Source organism: Eumetopias jubatus, unplaced genomic scaffold (genome assembly GCF_037043125.1).
Source record: "Eumetopias jubatus isolate StellerSeaLion01/CBP00866 unplaced genomic scaffold, mEumJub1_p1.0 scaffold_7, whole genome shotgun sequence".
NCBI lineage: Eukaryota > Metazoa > Chordata > Mammalia > Carnivora > Otariidae > Eumetopias > Eumetopias jubatus.
In genome coordinates, this window is record NW_028274813.1 from 40488218 (window position 1) to 40510203 (window position 21986).

General features: G+C 38.6%; 1 protein-coding gene across 2 annotated transcripts in view; it reads right to left on the reverse strand.

Annotated features, from left to right (window-relative positions):
- DAAM1 (dishevelled associated activator of morphogenesis 1) overlaps positions 1-21986 on the reverse strand; it is a 164368-nt gene that overhangs the window by 128779 nt on the left and 13603 nt on the right. Inside the window, exon 1 of one of the 2 annotated variants that reach the window (XM_088024578.1) lies at positions 5348-5423. The exons of the other annotated variant lie outside the window; for it this stretch is intronic. The gene's annotated coding sequence lies outside the window, so the exon portion shown is untranslated. Of the gene's footprint in view, positions 1-5347; positions 5424-21986 lie in introns of those variants that run through there. 2 annotated transcript variants of the gene reach the window in all.

Sequence of the window (21986 nt, forward strand, 5' to 3'; positions counted from 1 at the left end):
TAACCTCTACATCATTATAAGCAGCAAAAGACATGTTGACAACAAGTGTACAGCTGTTTAAGAGAGAAAACTTTAAATTCTGTCAACAGGATGATGGAAGGAGTCCCACATGCCATAGAATAATGCTTCTTAAATTCACATGACTTGGAAGCCTCTGGTCAATTTAATATCTGTTTTGTTTTACAAACGTATATTTGCTTGGATAGAAAGAAACGCAGGCCCAGGAAGAGGCTCCGTGTTACCCTGTGGAACACTACTACCTCCCCGGGTAAGGGGACGCTTATTTGAAAAAAAGTCCTCTCAGCCCCATGTCATTGTCACCCCTGTGCGTGCTTAGCTGCCATGTTTGTTTCCAGTTACACTAGTCACTGTACTACCCCAGTCAGACGTCCAGTTGAAAAGGCTACCTAAGTCTAGTTCCACTATGGCCCCACTGGAGACCTATTTGTAAGGAAGTGGTAAGAGGCCCATCCAGATACCTGCTCTTTTACAGAGAAATAATGGATTTGTCATGTGGTTTGCCTCATCTACATCTCAGCTGAAATTCCATTTGTAAGGGAAAGAGAGTTAATGATGGGCCTTAAATTTCTAAATCCACTAAGGCTTATACCAGTAAGCTGACAGCACTAAATTTACCCCACTGCTGTTCCATTATCTCATACATTCTACTATTAAAATGGGCGACAGGGAGAGAAACTTATTTGGCATTCATTTCAACCTAGTGAACTATTTATAGGCAGGATAAATAGCCATGGCCACCTATTAGGATGGAAACCACCATCCAGAGCCATGGTTTGCTGAAGGGTCTCTGAGGATTTTCTAAGAACAGAAGCTGACCCACATGGTGGGGTTAAGCCTCCTTCCTTTGAATTTCAACCAAGAAGTTTAATCAAGCAGCTTTTATGCAAACTTATGCACTCTTAGCAAGTTCCTAGAACCTATGACTATTACTGTTGACCCCTGTGAGAAGGTAAAAAAAAAAAAAAAAAGTGAAATCTTTCTACTTTATTTACTTCAAAATGAGAGCAGAATGAATATACAAAGAGCCAGGATAGGTCACAAGTAAATAAAAAGTTCCTTTTCATCTTATTTGCATGTTTTTTATTCTTGGTTTTACCTCCCTTTAAGAGCCACGTAAAGTGAGTTTCTAAATCAAACTCACAAAAATCAAACCTACAACTCATCATCTAAATGATACAGTGGTGTCAGGAAGATTTCTTCCAAATATAATGGAAAACAAACTACAAAAAGCATCCTCTGCTCAGTGAGAACCAAGAGTGTCATTACTAAACATGTTAAATCAGTAACTTCCACAGTTGACATGTCAGGTTGGGCAAAACGGCACAAACTAAAGAAACACCCTGGGAGGAACTTTAGTTTCAATACTTGCTGGCTCATCACAGCTACAATATTCATAATCTAACCTTCATTTTAAAAAATGTATTAGATGACTTCTCTAACATTTTCTAAATGTAATATAACTTTAAAAAAATCAATAAAAAATTAAGGTGTTTTAGAATTCAGAGGAGAAAAATGGAGAGTATTCATTCTACCAATGGACTGCCACTTGTAACTAGGAGAAATAAATTACTTAAAACCAGAGGTAAGTCTAAAACAAAGTAACCTTTTGATCTACAACACTTAAGGGAAGGACAGTGGGAAAAGGCAGGCAAGGAAGACAGGATTTATTCAGATTACAAAATGACATGTGTACTGAGTGTGCTGGCCTCCAGGTGGTTCTTGAGTAAAGACAAGAGTAAGGAAAAGCCATCAAGCATAGCACACATAAATATGACCCTGGCCCTAGGGGAAAAAAATCTGAGTAATGAAGCCCAAATATAGGAGCACAATCTAAAAATAACCCTTCTGCCTCTACAGAGGTATTTTCCTGTTAGTGTTCATTTCAAATGTGTGGGAAGACAAAACAGTTTGAATTAAGTGAATTTCCAGATATTATAAAGTCAAGTGATGCTCTAAACCATATTCGACCAATAGTAAAAAATCAATTTCTCCTTCCTCTAGTTTTCTTGGGGGCAAGGGAACACAAAGGAAAATAATGGGCAAGAATGTCATTTTAAATTCTATGAGAAGCTGATACTATCTCTAGGTAAAACATCTTAATGTCTATGTCATGGGAAACATTAAATCCTTGGAATTGTGTCAGTGAGAACCACTATAATTATTTTTTTTCCATAAAGAAAGATGAATAGAAGATGACAGAATGTTGACACTGTGGTTACATTTTCCTATCATGCCACAAATTTAAAAGATTTCAGTATCACTGCCTAGGGTGTCCCCCCCCGCCCCCTTAACTGAAAAAAAAAAGGGGGGGTGTTTAAAAAAAACAAAACAAAACACAATGTATGGGTTGACATGTAATTCCAGCACTTCTTCAAAAAATATTTAAAGGGTATCTACTAGTAACCAGATCCTATGCTCCATGCTGCCTCCAGCTGAGATCAATCTTTTCCCCAATGGCAAGTAGAAAAAGATGGGTCTTACTTCTTTTCTCCACACTATTTAAAATTATAGAAATACAATGGTAGTGCAAAAATAAAGAAATGGAGTACCAAAGGAGCCCTTCTCACTATATAAGAGCAGAAAGGCGGCATAAGAGTACGTCCCTTTGGTCACGTGGGAACAACAGTCCCACCTGAACTATTTCAGTACAAAGCAAAGATAGAGCTTGGGGGTAATGACTGGGCAGAAGAAGTCACTGAGTCCCACTGTGACACCCTGCCTTTGGAGCTATGAGTACCACCCATTTGATAGTCCTGGGCGTGCTTATTGGGTGCCCAGCAGTGATGGTAGGACAGAAAACAAGACCCCATCTCTGCCCTCAAGAAGAGTCAAGTTTTAGTGGAAGAACTTACAGTGTGAACAATTTTTCCTATTCATGTTCAGCAGCACCAGATCTGGTCTGGGATGCCGTGGAAATCTACACAAGGATGTTGTTACAGATAACCTGTCCCAAAAATCCAGACCCACATCCAAACCCTCCCCCCCCTTTTTTTTGCATACTTTATGCAGCATAGAATGAACACTTACAGGGATGTTCAGAGTTGTGACAAATTAAATTTGCAAAGCACACCTCTGATACCTGGCCATCCCAAACAAGTCCTTCAGGACATTCACAGAAAGTAGATCTCACAATCTCACAGCCAGTTGTCTCAGTTAAACAATGGAAGCAAACAAGAGGGTGACCTACATAGGTGGTCTATGATGGAGAGTCAGAGTTGCCCCTTTTTCACTGAAAGCACATTTTTGGGAGTGTGGGACAGAAGGAAGGAAATGACAGGTACACCACACCTTTCCTGCTCATCTGTAAACCCATTTCTGTGGTGGTTTACTTTCTAAAGTACCCACTGTATTTACAATAGAGTCTGTATTAAGAATTAGAAGCTAAAATTAGAACATAAGAGAATTATTTTAAAGGTATACCATATATTAATTAAACCATGGAGAAATGAATATTTTGACTCAAGAGTAGTTAGCTGTTTCACTGGAAACACTGGACCTAGACTAAACACTTTTTATTAAAATGCAGAAGTGAGAAAAGAATCTGACAGAGACATGACCGAAGACCATGACTTTGTATAACCCCAGGGTCACCATTCACACTGTACTTTGTTAGTGGAGTTGGGCAGCGCCACCCAATGTAAAATGATCCAGGATGCTATTGCTATTGAGTACCATAGCCCATTCCTAGATTCTAGGGAAAGAGCCCTTGTACTGTATTTTCAGGACAAATGCCTCCCAATCTAATGAAGATCCTTCCTTCTTTGATCGTTCTCAATTTCTATTTCTCTTGTTAATAAAGGGGGGTTTAACCCATGCTGGCAGATACATGGACAAAAGCATGTTAAGTTGCCCCCCTATTTCAGAGAACTGAGAATCCTGCTGAAATCTAGTGTTGTTTTTGCCTGTCTGGCATATGGATTTTATAGGGAATCACCTACCCCTTCTCCTTGCACTCTTGGGGTCACACGTGCTACCCCTCTAACCCTGCCAAAAATGTGCCAATGCTGAACAAAGACCTAGGATAGATGAAGTAGACTTTCTCCTCAGAATTCTAAGTCTCTCCAGCTTTCTTACAGGTACAAGGGCTACCTCATATTCTTCAGGCAACTTTTTTTTTCCTTTTTGGCTCAAGTTTAGTTTCTCTTGCTTAAAATCAAAGTAATGCTGATGCATCAGCTAAAAGAAAAAGGATAAAGAAGTAGCATATGTGGTCCTGCTTGGTGGCTTCTCTATGATCTTCCAGGGGTACAAACCAAGTCGGCCCAGAGAACAGCACACCAAGGAAGCAGGCATTAGTTCAATACTGTTCTACCAAGTTGAGTGTCCCCAAGGGCAGTCTACCAAATGGACTCCAGTGAAAAATGTCTCAAGCTCCATTCTCAACTACTGGAAAATAATAAGTACCAAGTTGATCATTCAAATGTAAAAGCATCATCAGGCAATTAAAATACATTTTGAGCCTATGTCCCACTGGATTCCTTGCACTTTTTTTTATTTGCCCCAATGCCATAAGGCTTGTGTTTCTTAACACATTCATGAATAAGAGGGTTCAGTGAGTATAAATATCAACCTATGGACAAACACAGGCAATTTACTACTCTTTTCAGTAGTGAGAGCTTACATTTTATAGTACTGTGCAAAACGAGCCCACGTACTATCTCTCCACTGATCTTCACAAGGTCCCTCTAAGGAGGCAGGGAAGCCAGGCATCATAATACTCATTTTACAAAAGAGGTAGTTAGATCAAACCTTGCCCAGAATCACAGAGCTAGCAGTGGCAATGCTGGCCCACGGACGGGCTCTGATCTCTGCCCACCAAACACAGCACTCTACTTGCACACCATGACAAATCCAGAATCCTAGAGCCACTATTTTTAGTTCCAAGGGAACTAAATGGAAGAAAGAGGGCTAAATGTGGAGTAAGGTGGAGAGGAGAAGCAATGGATGGCAAAGAAAGAGACAGCCAAGTCCTACTGTGTTAGAGGTAAAAATAGTTTCATCAGTGTTGCTTCACTAACCACATTCAATTTTTGGCTTCTTCATGAAAGCTATTAATTATCATTAATAGACTCATAATAAGTATTACTGGAAACAGTGAGTATGCTTAATAAAGAAACCATGTAATTAACCAGATCATTGTTCAAAACTAGGCAAACATCTTTAATATAGAATATTCAATTTTAGTACCTTAAATGTTAAAGAAAATGAAAAACAAAACAAAAAAACCCCACACTGAGCATGTTTGCTCTAGAGTTAATTAATCAGCCAATTATAAGTTAAGGGCTATAGATTAAATACTTATAGGCTAAGTACAGGTAATACATACACTGCCCTTGCCTTCCAGGAGCTTAAAATTTAGTTAAGTTCTATGATGTCCAGAAAATAGAGCCATCAGTTCTTTGACTTCCATGGGTATCTTCTTCAGATCATTCTATCTCCTGCCAGAAGCCTCTGGTAAAACAAAACCACAGAAGGAGAGGCCTTGAAATGTGGATCAAATGCTTAAAATCAAGAACTAAATCCAAGACAATACTTTTCAATGTGGCTCCATGATGAGTAATACAGACGCCATTCTGGAAAATCTGTGTTTTCAAAAAATACAGGAATCACTCTTGGGTCCAAACACAATCTATGGCTAGCACCCAGCCAAGGTAAATGTATGCATTTGGAGCAAGATACTAGATCAGAGTTAAAAATGAATAAAAGCATGGCTAGATGTAGTAGTACAGTCCCTGAGGCAAAGGAGCGGACACCTAAGGAATCCTAGGAAAGCAGGACCCTGAGAACAAGAAGCCAGAGTAAGCACTCAGTGCATCAGAACACGGCAGCCAAGTTCATGTTCAAACTAAACATCATGTGTTTATATGTTCATGAACATAAGAAAGACATTGACACTAATTTTTTACTAGACCTAAGATCAGTTCTGAAGAGTAGAAATTCCAATTTTCTAGACTTTGTCTCAAGTTTTACTCTTGGAGGAAGGAGTATTCTATCATAGTTTACATATAAATTTATCATGGGCTTAAAAAAAATTAAAAAAAAAAGTGCCACCAATTCTAACCAGGCATGAAACATAATAAAAGAATAAAGAAAATGAGTAATTCTTCATGAAAGAGAGAATATAAAAGCTGCTTCTTGAAGTGCTGAACAAGAATAAAAAGTGCTCTTGCTTGTCCCAGAAGACAGCAGAGAACAATAACCAGGATACTCACACCACAGCACGGCAACGGTTATGCCAACAACTGGCTAATTGCTATGGAGTTTTTTCCAGCCCTCAGGAAAATACTATTTATAAAAATTCATATAACCTCACATACAAGGTTTCTGAAGATAGGCTGTTGATGGTGTTGGAGAGGGGGTGCGTGCTGGTGATAGAGAGTGTGAAATTCCTCTTCAGTATCACACCCTTGGCCTAAGAGGAATTTAGATATAATTTTGATGTACACACCATCACCACCAAATGCCCACATTAGAAAGAACAGTTATATATTAAGCCACTGAGAATTATTCAAGGTAATGAAGTTAAAAAAAGAATGATTACATTGGCTAGGAAAGGTCTTTCAGTTAATTGCCACTCCTCTGTCCATTTACCAGAACCTTCCTGGAGAGCTAACATGCTGTGTGCCTACGTTCTATGGCTTATATGTAGTCTCAATCCTTGGATGTCAGTTACACAAAAGCATCAACAACTCAATAGTCACTGGTGGTAGGGTGAGGGAGTGGAAGACTTGTGCCCAAATCTTCTGGTCATAAATTTATAACTTGTGAATACAAATTTCAAGGTAGATAAATATAGTTAACAAATACCCAGTCTTAAAAAATATCTCCAAAGAACTAAAAGTCAATAGACATAAATTTAAACCAAAATGAAACCTAATCTCCCAAAAGACAAAGCCTGCCTAAAATGAAACTCATACATTCATGTGCCTTTAGGAAACATTCATGGCCATTAGGAAACATTTTAATTACCCTCATCTCACTCCTGGACACAGAATTAGAGGTATCAGGTGTTGTGTTTTTTTTTTTAAGATGTTATTTAAATTAATTAACTAAAGATGCTACGTTAAAGTAATCTCTACACCCAATGTGGGGCATGAACTTACAACCCAGAGATCAAGGGACCCATGCTCTACAGACTAAGCCAGCCAGGTGCCCCTAGAAGTATCAGTTCTAATGGAAGAGATGGTAGATAGTAATTATTTATACTGTTTCAGAAAGTCTAACATGCATTGGAATATGAGCAAGTCTGCCCTTTGGAAACTGAACCATTGCAAGGAAACACTGCCCAGAAACAACTGAAGCATGAATGACACATTCTGTTACTTCTCTCATTTTAGGCTAGGAATAGGCAGCAACAATTTACCAGCACCTGAATTCACCTAAGCAAAGCTTTCTCTTTGCTGTGATTAATATCATGCTTGGACCTTTTAGACAGAGAAAAGTCTATAGTCAGCCAACTTTCCGTGATGATGGACATGCTCTATCTCTGCACTGTCGAAGAGAGTAGCCACCAGACATATGTGGCTAATGAAGGTCTGAAATGTGGCTAGTATGAATGATGAACTCAACTTTTAATTTAATTTTAACTAACTATAAATTAAATAGCCCCAAATGGCTAGTTGCTACCATTTTGGACAGCATGGGACATGTTTTATTTAGAAGAATCAATCTCAGACTTCTCGTAACTTCAGTTACAAACCACACTGATATAGTCAGAAGCCCACTGAAGATATCACAAAGACATGAAAGGACAATTTTCCTTTATCAAATAATACTGGACTTATATTGGATAAACTGTAATGTAGATAAATCCACTCACAGTACTCAAGTTGAATGTAGCTGTATGAAGTGTTATGGTGACTGATGCCTTAGAAGTCAGTCACGGACACTCACAGGAAGCTAGACCTGAGACCCGGCAGGTCAGACAGGCTGCCTCTGAGTTCACGGTGGCCAGCAACAAAAAAGGCCCATGTACAGATTAGGAAGAACCAGTTTTCCACCCCCACCCACATGAGAACCAGCCTTTTTCAGACAGTTCTCTTTCTCCCAACACCAGGTCAAACACGATGCCAGATGAAAAAAGATCTGTTTTAAAATTGTTTGAACTGCAGGAAACTCCTATTTGGGGGAGTGTGGGATGGTGTTATGAACTCTCAATCCAGTCAAAGCATGGGTGGACCATAATAAGTCAAAAGAAATATATGTGTATATATTTAGAATTCAACTCTTTATAGTTCCAATTGAAGTAACTAAGTCAAATACACAGATTACAGAAATTACATAGAGGCGTAGCTAACAGAAAACACATCAACTGTTACTCTAATCTCAAAGTATACCAATAAATACTTCACAGTGATATGAAATTGACCCTTGAAATAGTTGTACTTAAAACCTTTTTTGAGGGGGCCTAATCTCTGAAATATAGGCATAATAAAATGCATAGGCAATCTGCAGGGGTGTAATTTATTACACTATTTATAGGCAGCTGTCCAAAAATCACCCCCCCACACACACACACACTCAACAAGGCCAACCTCATTTTAATGAAAGCAAGATACTGACTTGACAGAGATAACACAGGACCTTGAATGCACGTGCCCGAGATGGGCAGTTTTTAATGGAGAGCAGACGGGAACAGGAGGTCCTATCCTGATTGGAGTGGGTCATTTCAGGGAGAGATTCCGGCAAGTCAGAAGACGTATGACCAGACAGAGCTCGGAGGAGCAGACCAGCGAAAACAGGGCTGGAGAGGCCCCAGGGACAAATACTCACCTTCCCGACCCTCCCTGTGTCACAAGGAGAGTGACAGAGGCTCACACTGGGTGTAGGAATGAAAATCTAGAGGCAATCTATGCTTGCAAACATCATTCATAAAGTTCTATCCTGCAAGAATAAAAATGAGGGAATACGAGAAGGGCAGTCATCAGAGGCAGGCCTTCTTTGCTACAGGAATCTGACTATGTACTGCCAACATACAACCCAAAGTAACCAATAGTGGCCAGAAGGCAGTGGGAGTTATATCTATGTACCAGGACTAAGAAAGGACATTTCATTTCTCCATTTCTTGTTGTTCCCTTCCCTGCCTACTCCCCAGGTCCCACACAGAGCAAGGGATCCAGGATCTTGTCTTTGGCTGGTGTCCTGGGCCATTTTCAGGATCTCTGAACTTGCCTGTTCAAGGCCACAGTGGATTATGAAAGGTCTTGTCATCCTGAGCTCAGACATGGCAAATGCAACCAATGCCTGGTGCAGGCCTGTAACAAGCCTGAGATACTGCGGCCTGCAGAAAGCATGGTCTAGGGCAGGCCTGCCAGTGGCCCCGAGCCAGCTGACCAGCATCCAGTCACCGTTTCTTTTCCAAACACCAACTGAACAAACCTTGATTCAGCTCTAAGGTTACGCTCCGGTGGAGAACAGCACAGAGGAAGCACCAAGAGAATGACTGGAGAGAAACTATTCTGGGCATAAACCAAGTACATGTTCCAGTGGAATTGTTAATAACTCAGGGGTCTTTTATGTTTGTTTGAACCTTCCATGTCTAGCTGAGGAAAAGACATATTTCTTTTTTCTCCTCAGGGAGAATAAAAGCAGGAAAGTAAAATTCCTGGTAATGTCATATCCAGTCAAACAGGAAGGTTTGTAGGCTCAGGGCTGAAAGGTTTCCAGAACTACACTGAGCCAATCTGAAAATAATTTATTTGATTTTCATTTGTTTCATTTCCTCCAAAATTATCATTCAGCTCCCTGTTCCCATACCCACCAAGATGAGAGGAAGCATTCCATAAACACAACAAAAATAGAGTATTTAAGAAACACCTGAGATGTAAAGAAATTGGAACCCTCATTCATTGCTGGTGGAAATATAAAATGGTACAGCCACTTTGGAAAACAATTTGGCAGTTCCTCAAAATGTTAAACATAGAGGGGCGCCTGGGTGGCTCAGTCGTTAAGCGTCTGCCTTCGGCTCAGGTCATGATCCCAGGGTCCTGGGATCAAGTCCCACATCGGGCTCCCTGCTCAGCAGGAAGCCTGCTTCTCCCTCTCCCACCGCCCCTGCTTGTGTTCCTGCTCTCACTGTCTCTCTCTGTCAAATAAACAAATAAAATCTTAAAAAAAAAAAAAAAAGTTAAACACAGAGTCTCCATATGACCCAGCAATTCTATACTTAGGTATTTACCCAAGAAAACTGAAAACATACGTTCACTCAAAAACTTGTACACAAATAGTGACAGCAGCATTCTTCCTAATAACCAAAGAATGGAACAACCAAAATGTCCACGAATAAACAAAATGTGGTATACCCATAAAATGAAATATTATTTGGCAACAAAAAGAACTGTTGTACTGATACATGCTCTATGACACAGATGAACTTTTGGAAACTTGATTCTAAGTGAAAGAAGCCCGTCACAGAAGGCCACATATTGTATGACTCCATTTACATTAAATGTCCAGAATAGGCCAATGGCCACATATTGTATGACTCCACTTACACTGAATGTCCAGCATAGGCCAATCCATGTAGACAGAAAGCAGGTTCTTGGCGGCCTGGGGTGGAGATGGGAGTGGGGGTGAGGCTGGGGGCAGGAGCAGGATGACTGCCGTCACGGATGACTGCTAACGCCTTCAGAGTTCCTTTCTGGAGTGCTGAAAATGTTCTAGGATTAGGGGCCCCTGGCTGGCTCAGTGAGAAGAGCATGCGACTCTTAATCTCAGAGTTGTGGGTTTGAGCCCCATGTTGGGTGTAGAGATTACTTAAGTAGATACAAAACTTTTTAAAAAGATTTAAAAGGAAGAAAATGTTCAAGGATTAGACAGTGGGGATGGTTGTACAACTCTGAATAAGCCCACGAATGGGGGGGGGGACAAATTTACTCTAAAATACATGACTTACGTATGTGAAATATATCTTGTCAAGAGAAGAAAGAAGGAAGGGAAGAATCGAGGATGGCAATCAAGAAGTAAAGGAAGTCAGACCTGACATGTCTTACCTGGAAGGGCAGACTGTTGGAGAGCTGAGAGGAAAAGGGAGCAGATAGTTATTTTAATTGCCATGTGGAAAATGGCAAGAAATTCCTGCTTGAATGAAGTCTTCCACTAAGTTCCCCAAATTTCCTCTACATCTCAGCTTTACGGCTTAGGAGCAAAAATTACTGCTTAATTATTAATAGTCGGTTTTCCGATGTAACATTCTCCTATGTTCCTTTTTTTCCTCTCTTCCCTTTATTTCCTAACTTTTTGCTCCACTGCTTCAGTAAAAAGTGAGCTGGGCCAGAAAAGTCCTTTCCCTTTCTCATCACCGTATCTGTTAGAACATATGGGGAAGGAAGAGGTTGAAACTACTGGCCAAAATGAGGCATTTGGCTTCACCGCAGTGAAAAGAACAGTTTCTCCACGAGAGAGGGGAGGACCTTCCTGAGAGGGTCAGGAAGCAAGAGTCCTGTCAGGGATCTGCGGGAGCAGTCAGCATCACCTCGGCTGCGCCAACCAAGAAGGCACTTAACAATCCACGCCCCGGTATAGAGCGAGAGTACCCAGCACCTCCACCGTCTGTCACCAGACACTCATTCCAGTTATCCTGGATCACCTACAGCCCCAAACGGCCAAGGTCAACAAGGAAAGCAACTCCCAGAAATCACAGCGGATCATGGCAGGCCTCAGAAGGACATTGGGCTGTGTGCTAACGCCCCAGGCAGAATAGCGTAGCCCAGGCCAGGTATGTTAAGCATCCTATTGGCTGGTGTCTTGATGGTGTGATGATTTGATAATGGCAAAAGATGACCCCTGCAGAGAAATGAGCCCTGAACTGAGGTTGTCCTTTCATAGCAAAATCTAGGAAAGACACCAAAGACTCTGCTAGGACAGTGCTTAAAAATCAGGACAAGGTAAAGCATGCCCCCATCACAGCAGGGAAGGAGCACAGCACTGGGAGGAGAGAAAAGGGAAGCAGTCTTCTGCCCACCACATCACTCTTCACTGTTTTAAAATAACGCTGTTGTTTTGTTTTTCTTTAAAAAAAAGCTTCACCATCCCTCCACCCACCCCAAATAGTTAGAGAAGCCCACACCCAAACAAGACAAACATTTACAAATATGTATACCACATAGCCTTGTATTCAAGGGTGGAAACAGATTTGAGTCCCTTCCCTGGTATTACAATGTAAACAATTTTTCTTTCCATAGAAGTATGTGCTCTACTCCCAGCAGGCAGTGGTGTCCGTTTACAACCTCCACTGCTCCTAGGAATAGCAGCTCGGGTAGGGGGATGAAGAGTGGCCTGCAAGCCGGACAATCGGGGTCCTCATCCTGGCTCCAATGTTCACAGGGTAACTCCAAAACATTCTGTGTAAGATGGGAATGTGAGATTATGAGTGTTTTTCAAGTTTTTTAAAGCTGTGAAACCCTTTATCCAAATAAAATCAAGGAGGATCCCTATATATATGTAGAAGAGTTTGAAGTAAACAGGCCGGTTAGAGCTGGAAGGGGTGTGGGGAGAGGGGGACTCTCCCCAAGGCACCTCCTGGAATTGGGACTCCACAGTACATAGTATGGAAACAACTGATGAGATCCCTTAAAAATAAAAACTCAATCCTACTTTTAAAATTTAAACTGAGGGGCCCCTGGGTGGCTCAGATGGTTAAGCATCTGCCTTCGGCTCAGGTCATGATCTCAGGGTGCTGGGATTGAGTCCCATATAGGGCTCCCTGCTCAGTGGGGAGTCTGCCTCTCCCTTTCCCTCTGCTGTTCCTCCTGCTTGTGCTCTCTCTCTCTCTTATTCTCTCTCTCATGAATAAATAAAATCTTAAAAAATATATATTTAAATTGAAACCAAGAAAAAAAGACAAAGTGGTAGAGAGTAACAGTTTCTAATGCTGTACTCTTGGTGGGTGGGGATGGGGTAGGGGAGGGACATGTAAATGTCTCACACAGATAGGTATGCCCATTTTTCTAAGTGAATCTATATGTCGGGATTGTTGAAACATACTCATTTAAAGTGTTACTGAGTTCACTGTCATGTGGGAATCCAGAATTTTTTCTAAATTAAAAAGGAATCATCACATTGGGAACCCCTGCTAAAGAGAAAGCCACAATATTCCACTTGAATCAAACAAGTAAATCTTAAAAAAACCTTGACTGAACTTTTTATTTTAAAGATTCTACTACCTATCATGTCAAACTAGTTAAGATTTCCTTGTCTATTAGCTGTGGCTATTAGAATAGTGCTTCAAGAAGGGCTCTGAGGCCATGTCCAGGCTGAGTAGGAAAGAAATGTCACATTAGATAAGCAGGAGATAAACACGTCTGCCATGGCTGTGTAGGGAATAGGAAGTGGAGGGAAGGACAGGTGTATGTGACAACCAGAATGTGTCTGACAACCAGAATGTGTCAAATAGGCATCTAAGAGGTTAGTGGAGACCTGAGCTCTCTGATTCTATCATCACACTAAATATATTACTGGGCAAATCACTTACTCCAGATTTCAATTTGCTAGCTCTAAAAAGGGGTCAATCCTGACTTCTGATGCAGAATGCTACACTCCTTTAAAAAACCACTAGAGACAACAAAACTGTCACAGAACTGGTGAGCTAATTCAAACCTTGCCATTTTACATCTGAGGAAATTGAAGCCCAAGAGATTGGTGGCCAAAGTCACACAAGTAGAGAGCATGCTCAAGAGTTTGCATTCCCCTACTGGAGAGTTTTCTACAACATGAGCTGTCATAATGTGCGGCTTGAAATCTTGACTTAATTACTCGTATTAGTCCTCCTAATACAAGGGCTTTTTATTTGATACTGTAAAAGAAAAGTTCTCACTTCAAAAAAGTTCATGCCTCTCAACTAGAGGATTGTACTAAAAAAACTGTAGTGTTGTTGCCATAATATGCACCTATACTTTGTCCCTTTTAAACCAAGGTAATTAGAAAGGTTTCTTCAAGGGGCACCTGGCTGGGTCAGTCAATACAGCATGCAACTCTTGATCTCAGGGTTGTGAGTTCAAGCCCCGTATTGGGTGTATGGATTACTTAAAAGAATAAAATCTTTTTAAAACAATAATAGTAATAAAATAAAATAAAAATGTTTCCTCCATAGAAGATAAATTATACATTTAAGAATCTCAGTAAATACGAACCAAATAATAGTTACCAATCTTGGTAGAAAATTAATGATGTTATATTTTAAAAACTGTTTGTCAAAGCTTGACATACTTAGGACCAGCCCCTTTAAATAATGAAATCTACATAAAGTTACAAAATGTGACTCCATCAGTCATATATTCTACCTAAAACTTTTATAATAAGAGTTATCAGGGATTGGCTAAATCAAAAAATGACAGAGCAGGCATTTTATATTTCTTAAATCAATTTTTTTGGTAAATTCATAATATGGAACTCCTTACCATTAATAAGAAAAGTATGTTTGAATACTTTTAATCCAGAACTTTGTCAGACACAGAACAAGACTTTATAATCTCTATTTTGTTTCCTACAAGATTTTGCCATTGCAAATCAAGAAAGCGTTATAGAAAATTAAGATAAAATACGTCATGGTCCATTTTGCATTGGAGATATCATTTGTCCACAGAATGTGTGAATATTGTCTGATTCTCTACTTACAAAGGCATTTGGTACTCTTGGGAATTCTGGTCCATCAGTCGATTTTACAATGAATCAGACCATTTGTGATTTGAGTGGTGCCTGGGAACAAACCCATCAGCTGGAGAGAAATAGCTACTCTTCCAGGCGAGAAAGACAGGAATTGATGTTTCAGAGAGAATGCAAAGGGAGCCTTCTCCTCAGGATCGTGGTCCCTTACTCCAGAGAATCCTCTCAAAACCCTCTACACCACTGGGTCAGACCATGGCAGGGACTGCCAGCCAACACTTGCCCTACCAGAAAGCTCCATGGGATATGTTCTGCATTTTGTTTGCTACTTCTTGAAGGAAGACAGCCAGCCACAGTGCCTCAAAACAGAGTCCCAGAAAAAAATAATAATAACGTGAACAGAGCCATGATAACACTAAGTTGTCTTCTCTAAAGTATGCTGGTAGACACAGCATTATATTCTATTACTGGGTTACCATAATTATTTAAAATTAGTTTTAAGGCATGAACCTCTCTCTCTCTGCTTGGAAGAGGACTATTTTCTGTTTAAATTAGAACAAACCTGGAGCACTTAAGGTAGGAGAAAATCCATTTCCCCTATAATATGGACTTATGACACACTGACGTGAAGATAATCGGATTGTGATAAATACTGCATTTTTGTAATATTGAGTGCAGTACAGGCAAAATGCTTTAAATATTTTGGCTAAGCATTCAAATATCTGTTCTACAATACCATTTATAAACAAAAAGGACTGGGTATAACATTTCTTTTATCACATAAACCACTCTAATACAAACTTCTGCCTCCCTCCTCATAATATTTGGATTATTTCATTGTTCTACCTCCTATTCTTGCAAACATGTTCAGTCCAGTGGAAAAACTACATATCATCTCCCTGTCCTCTCTGCCTTTACAAGTGTCTTCTATGTAGCAGAGTCTCACTGTCAGCAGAAAAAGCACAGATAGTAGGAAACAACTGAGGCAAACTCCAGGAAACGCAAACTGGCCATAAAATGACAGGAGCTGACTTAAGGTTTCCCTTCACATAATGAGAAAAGGGCTTGTTAAGATAACTACGCAAATCTGCAGCCAGAGACCCTTATCCCAGAGAAATATTTTAGAGGTCATTTTAAATGTGCCTGAAGCACTCAAGAGTTTCCTTCTAATGGGGTCCATGATTGTTCACTGCATTTATGAAAAGTTCTGGTAGCTTCATCTTTGCATTGCTAATTAATTTTGTATGATCTATTTAAAACATTGAGATTTAAACAGGTAAATGGGCAAGCAGGTCGTTTGAGAAAGAAAAAATACAAATGGTCTGGAGAAGAAAGTTCTATTGAACAAATTTCTAAAATGCAAATTAAAATACGATGGGACAGCATTTGCCAGTCATTCAGTCACTGATAATTGTAAGAGAATAATACTCAGCATAAACAGGTGTGAAATGAAAGATGCTTTAACACTCTGATTCAGTCAACTGGCAAAACTTTTCTTGAAGCAGCATGTATAAAAAGAACTTTAAAATTATATACCCTTTGACCCATTTATTTCATATCTAAGAATGTATCCTAAAAACAAAAAAATCTGAAACATGAAAAAGATGTTCAAATGGTTTTTAATGGAAAAACAACGGGAAAATGATTATCCTATATAGCATATAAAGGAAATACAGGCTGCCATCTAAGAAGTTTATTAAGGGTTTTAATAATCTCATACTCATTAAGATGACCACCATCAAAAATAACCACAAAATCCCCAAAATGTTGATGAGGATGTGCACTTTTGTTGGTGGGAATGTAAAATGGTACAAGGGCTATAAAAAATAGTATGGCAGCTTTTCAAAATATTAAAAAAAGAACTACCATATTCTAGGCTCAGGGTATACCCCCCAAAATTGAAAGCTTGGTCTCAAAGAGATGTTTGCATATTCATGCTCATTACAGCACTATTCACAATAGCCAAGAGGTGGAAGTAACCCCAGTGTCCACCAATGGTTGAATGCATAAACAAAATGTGGCACATACATACAATGAAATACTATGCAGCTTAAAAAAAAGAAGGAAATCCTGCACATGCTACAAAATGGATGAATCTTAAGGACCTTATTATGCTAAGTAAATAAGCCAGCCACAAAAGAATACTGTATGAGTCCACTTACATAAGATATCTACAGTAGTCACTTTAATAGATAAAGAGAGTAGAATGGTGGTTACCAGGGGCTGGGGTAAAGGGAGATGTGGGGGGAGGCAAAGGGGAGTTGTTTAAGTGGCAGTGTTTCAGTTCTGCAAGATTAAAGGTTCTAGATATCTGTTTCACAACAATGTAAATATACTTAACACTCTGGAACTATATATTTAATAAGGAGGGTCAAGATGGTAAATTCTATGATGTGTTTTTTTAACACAGTAAAAAGTTTTAGTGTCAGCTATACTTCAATTTTTAAAAAAGTTTTAGTAACATGAAATATGCTTATGACAACATTTGGTCGGGGGAAGGATGCAAAAAAGTACAGATAATATATAATCAAAATTTTTTTTCAAACTTCATAAAGATGTATTCCCATAATGTTAACATTATTTGCCTCCTTGGTAAGATTTCCCTTATTCCTTTATACTTCCTATTTTTTTCATTTTTTCATATAGTAACCTGTATTAATTTTATAATAAAAAATAAAATAAGTTTCTGACTTAATAGTTTCAAAACAGCCTTGGTAATGCCTCATGCTGGGCAGGATGACATTTTGTCAAAGGAGGGACTACTGTTAAGAAAAAAAAACAAGATTTAGAAACAGGGAAAATAGATTACTGGGTATCTTTTCAGTAGAACGCTATTTGTGGTCTAGCAGGTCCTCCAGGGATTATCTTTGACCTTCCCCCCCACCTTTTAAATAGGCCAGTGGTTCTCAAAATGTGGTTTGGGGAGGCCTGGAGAGCCTCGGGCCTTGTCAGGGTGTTTATGAGTTCAAAACTATTTTCATAATAATATCAAGATGTTATGTTCCATTTCTCTCTCATTCTCTCAACAAGTACACAGTGGAATTTTCCAAAACTTTCAATACCCATGATGAAGTCATCACTCAGATGATAACATAAAATAGGTTTTGTTATTTTTTTTAATGAAAGAATAGTTAAAATTTCTCCATTCTGATTCTAATCTAATTAATACATTACACAAACAAATTTCTTTGGGGTCTTCAATACTTAATAGGATCAAAGCATCCTGAAACAAAGAAGTTTGAGAACCCACTGGGCCAGACTATTTCATAATGGCCCTTATCTATAGCAAAGCAAACAGATTTTGCCTGGTAGAGATACAACTGATTTACATACATGTAGGAAGAAAAAACAATAATTTTTATAGTCCTTTAGGATATTAACTAGTTTTGTATCTACTACGAATTTATTTCAGCATTTCTGCTTGTGGACAGGAAGATGGGTCAATGGATGTACAGACAGAAGGATATATATCTTTTTTCAATTTTTTTTAAATTTTATTTATTTGATACAGAGAGAGACAGCCAGAGAGGGAACACGAGCAGGGGGAGTGGGAGAGGGAGAAGCAGGTTTCCCACAAAGCAGAGAGCCTGATACAGGGCTTGATCCCAGGACCCTGGGAACATGACCTGAGTCGAAGGCAGACACTTAACGACTGAATCACCCAGGCACCCCTCAACTTACCTTTTGAACTGGTACTAATATCTTACTGGTTCCTTCACTAATAAGTTAAATAAAATTGTTGATGTGTTTATTTTATAATTTTGAGAATCTTATTTTTTAATTCCAAAAATAATTCTTTAGCATCAACTATCCAGAAACAGATCAGTTTCTGCATGCAGGCCTTAACACTAATAAAAACAGACAACTCAATAATTAATAACCTTCTAAAACAGAAAGCACCAGGCCCAGATGGGTTCGCTGGTGAATTCTACCAAACGTTTAAGGAAAAAAATTATGCCAATTCTCTATAACCTCCCTCTTTCAGAGAATTTGAGTATTTCCTAACTCATTCTATTAAGCCAGAATTTTGCTCATAGCAAAACCAGACAAATATATTACAAAAAAAATTAGCAAATTGAACCCAAAAACATTTAAGATGAATTATACACTACAGTCAAATGGGATTTATCCCAGGTAAGCAAATCACATGTTCATATTAATAGATGCAGGAGAAGTATTTGACAAAATCCAACACCCACTATGATTAAAACAAAAAAACAACAGCAAAAAAAACCCTCTCTGTAAACTAGGAATAAAAAAGAACTTTCTCAATTTGATAAAGACTATCTACAAAAAACAAACAAAAACAAAACAAAACAAAAACCAGGCTGCAGGATACAAGGTTAATAATAAAAGTCAACTGCTTTTCGATATGCCAACAATGAAAGAGTGAAAAGTGAGTGACATTAAAAACAATACCAGTGACATTAGGCACCCCCCAAAATGAAATACTTAGGTAGAAGTCTAATAAAATATGTACACGACCTCTATGAAGAAAATATAAAACTCTAATGAAGAAATCAAAGAACAAAATAAATGGAGAGAGAATCCATGTGCATGGATAAGAAGATTCAATATTGTCAAGATGTCACTTCTCCCCAATTTACCACACCCATTTGTTTACATACTGTCGATGGCTATTTTTCCTACAATAATGACAGGAACAACATGGCCTACCAAGCTGAAAATATCTACTATCTGTCCCTTTATAGAAAAAGGTCTGTATCCCCTATTTTAAGTAATTATGGTCTAATTAAGCTGCTACTTATCTCAACCCAATGCTATTTTTTCCTTCAAAACAAAATTTAAATTAGATAACCTCTTCTTTCTTTCAATGGCAGTCATATAAAATTGTTCTCCTAAAACAATATTAACTGTTGCATTTTTTAAAAATAAAATATTTCAATGGTAAGAATTTTAAATATGCATCATGTTCTTTGAGGACAAAGGATAGGTCTTTGGAGAACCTACAGATAAGAAATAATTAGCAAAGCCCTCTTACAAGAAAGCAATTATTTTATGATCTTCACAATTTTTAAAATCTGGTTATTTTCAGAAACTCAAAAATGAAATACCTTTCCCCTTAAGAATTTTTTTTTCCTTTTACAGAAGCTAAAACCCGATTTAACAAAAACACTAGGCCAAAAAAACTAAGCAAATCTAAGTATCACTTAATGAATCTATAGGTTGTATGTTTCCTATAAGAATTTAACCTGCACTAATTCATGCACTCTAAGTATATAACACTTAAACTCTCTCAGTAATACAAGTCCAAAAAACCTAGCATACTTGCTCTACTCCCAAATATTTTTCTAAGTATCTACCCAAAAATGAATCTAGTAAATTATCTATCTATACATTCCTTTCACTAAATAAGCTTTTCTACCGCTAATGACCAGACAGGTCCATGGCATCAATTATTTTCATCTTAACTAATTTACAGAAAATGGATGAAACAGAGAGAGATGTTGTACCATTAGATCTAGACTATGGGAAATTCTATAGGACAAATAACCCAGTTCTTTTCAAAGTATGTTGGAAAGAAAAATGTACAGGATTTAGAGAGGCTTAAGGAATATTAAAACAAAACAAAACAAAACCGGCAATCTATGAACTTTATTGGAATCTTGAGTTAATAAATTTTTAAAAAGTATAAATTTGAAAGCTGATGAGATGTCTGGTAATTTTAAAGAAATAATATAAATTATTTTATGTGTGATAATGGTATTTTAGTTACATTTTTAAAAAGAGTTCTGATATTTTTGGATAGAAATGCTAAAATATTTACAGGTGAAATTACAAGATGTCTGGAATTTGCTTTAAAATAATCTCAGAGTTGGGGCACCTGAGTGGCTCATTCAGTTGAGCATCCAACTCTTGATTTCGGCTTGGGTCATGATCTCAAGTTTGGGAGATCGACTACTGACTGCATACACCTCCACACTGGGCCTGGAGCCTGCTTTCTCTCTCCCCCCGCCCCCAAAATAAATAAATAAATCTTAAAAAAAAAAATCCCAGAGTTGATATAAAGTAGTTGGGGGCAAAAATGAAAGATTCACCATGAATTGATCATTGATGAAGCTGTGGATATATGTAAAATTCTCATATTAACTATATTAATCATTCTATGTGGGTGTATGTGTGTAGGAAACTTTCAATAATGAAACATTTTTAAAATATCTTCATTTTCACTCTACTTGAAACAAGAAAAGTAGGAATGGAAAGCCATTAATCTGAGAGGGAGATATTTTAGGAAGACAGAAGGGGTCCAGAAGCGTATTTGTGAGGTGTCATTTATTTCCTGAATTTTTGGATGTTCATCTTAATAATCATCAACAGTTAACTGGCATAATTTCTTTTATCTGGTATGACAGGTGACACTCCCCATTACCCTTTGAACCGGTTTATGATGAGACATCACTCTCATGGTTATGATACATTGGATGGTTAAAGGGAGATCATCTTGGGTAGGTCTGGCCTAATCAGGTAAGACCTTAATCTTCGCCTTTTCTCTGGCTGATGGCAGAAAAGGAAGTCAGAGAGATGTGCTCCAGCTAGCCTGCAAGAAAGGAAACATCCATGTGTGAACTGCCAAGGTGGGCCACGTGACATGAAATGTGGGTGGCCTCTAGGAGGTAAAAACAGTCCCTGGCTGACAGCTAGCTATCTTCAGTTCCTATAGTCACAAAGAAATAAATTCTGCCAACTATGGAGCATGGAAGAACCCATGAGCCCCAAATGAGAACTGCAGCCTTAGCTGACACGTGAATTTTAGCCTGCTGAGACCCTAAGCAGAGAAGCTAGCCACAGCATGCCCAGACTTCTGACCTGGTGGGGTTTTAAACCACTGAATTTGTGGTAATTTGTTACACAGCAGTAAAACTAATATGCCTGGGTAAGCTATCTGATACCCGAAGAGTACACCACAGTACCCCAAAGCTCACCTTCTGCACAAGAGTTTATGATCCCATTGACACTAAGTGAGTACCTAAACCTTCAGCAATTTAACTTTTAATGTAGTGTTTCTCAAAGGATCATGAATCCAAATTTGAGAAACCCTGAGCTACATAATCCCTTATAAATGAAATATTCCTTATCCAACACAGTTAGCTTTACAGGCAAGATTACATACTCGAGTGCTTTTTACAGTGTGAGGGCTTCTACAGCAAAAAATCCTGCAAAATAATCATATGGAACAAGTTTAGGGCAAATTGTGACTAAGCCAAATGTATCACCAAAACCTTTAGCTTTTCATCACAGTAGGTATAAAACAGTACAAAGCTTTCTATCCTTTAATGCCCTAGCTCATGATTAGGAGGTGTGAAAAAAATAGGAGCCAGAGTCCATTTCTCTATAACAAGGTT